Genomic DNA, 1900 nt, shown 5'->3' with positions numbered 1-1900 from the left:
GAGTCTTAAGAAGTAATATTATTATTTTATGATTATAATAATAAGACTTCAATTATAATAATTTAAATCTCTTGTAAAAAGTCTGGCTTAAATGATTAACTATATTCTAATATAAACAACTGTTTATTATTGGTTTCTATATTTATTATTATAATTCATAATAATATTGAGCTGGACAAAGTAGTTAATTATTATATTGAGACACTTTTATTTGTAATCAAATCCTGAAATTATACATGTAATACACTAAAGTAATGGCTGTGATGGTTCTAATTAAGTTTTCACTTTGACACTTTCACATGTAGAATAATTCAAGTTACTGGTGGGTAAATAAGAGACAAGCTGCTTTGAACATTTTTTTGCAAATTGTTAATAACTTGAAAGATGTATCAAGTTCAAATTTATTGTTTTAACTTGGTTGCCTTGAAATGTTTCTTTTGGGTTTTTGATTTTTGAATTAAAATGTATTGATCATATAACTGACCAAATTATTTGTCTGATTTTAGTTTCATTGTCTTTTATGTTTGCTAAATCATCATTATAATTACAAAACAAAGTGCCTTTGCCAATAACTGTTTTGGTATAAATTTCAGTATTTTTTGTGATAAAGCTTTGCACTCATAATTATTTTTGTCATCCATAAGAACTGAACTTCCCTTAATCCATAACAATTTAATTACTTAATTATTAAAAATTATTGTAACTTCATTTATACTAATAATTCAACAAGTTAATTAATAAATACTATATTATTTTAAAATGATCAATTTTTATAATCATTGGTTACATACACATTAATCTTTTTAAAATCTTTTTGTTTTACAACAGTCATACTTAATTAAAGTGTTGTATATTTTGTTAATGTTAAACAACGATTTTAAAACAAGGTCAACAAAAAAATATTTAAAAGTCAGTCATAAAAACAAATATCAAACAACAAAGTTTTAAAATAATCGTTTTTTACAAACTTCTTAACACTTAAAATTACGCCCTTGTTTTTTGATTGACCTGTTTTTATTGGGATATTAAATCAATTTTTGATGATTATAAACTGAAAAAAGAAATTTTGAAGTGGGTTACTTTTAAAAATTTAATCAATTTATAGAAAAAGTATTCTAGATAATTTATACCTAAAATTCAACATTTTAAGTTTTTTTTAATTTCTGTCAATTAATACTGGAACAAAAATAGACTAGAATAATAAATAATTTTATTAAAAACAAATAAAAATTGCCAATATTTTTTCAACAAAACAACACAAGATATTTTTGTTTATTTTCTCTTTTTTATATGTTGAAACAGTGGGCATAAATCAATTAGATAAACCCAAAACAATTTGACATTTGAAAAACAATAAAGTTTAATATAACACAACCTGAAATCAAGTATAAGTATTGTTTATTAAAACTGTCGAATTAAGAGTTTTATTTATTAAACACACAAACAAAATATAGTTTTCAACAACACGTTTTGAAATCAGTACAAATTGTTGAAATATTAACTAAATTATCCAAATCTTTTCCCAATAAAAAAACAATGAGGAATTATGGATAGAAGGTTAATAAAAAACTTTTTTTGTTATTTAAAACGGAAACTAGATTGTTTTTTCATTTAAAAAGATTTAAAAAATTGCACAATCATAAGTTGAAAAATTGACGTTTTCAATCAAAACACTTGGATTGTGTGCAGGTCAATAAGGTAATCCAATTGTCCATTTATCAAATTATAAATAATTTAAAAATAGAAAAAATTCTAGTGTTTTAAAATAAAATCTTCAATAATTGAATCTTGTTATTAATTAAAATTTGTTTATTGTTATAAATTTGATAAAATAATTTGGAAGCAAAATAAAACAGCACATATTTATGTATATTTTTAGAAAAACATACCAATTAAATAA

Source organism: Entamoeba invadens (genome assembly GCF_000330505.1).
Source record: "Entamoeba invadens IP1 unplaced genomic scaffold scaff_1105074726711, whole genome shotgun sequence".
Taxonomy (NCBI): Eukaryota; Evosea; order Mastigamoebida; family Endamoebidae; genus Entamoeba; species Entamoeba invadens.
The sequence above is the reverse complement of the archived record's forward strand: the minus strand, read 5'-3'. Positions refer to the sequence as shown.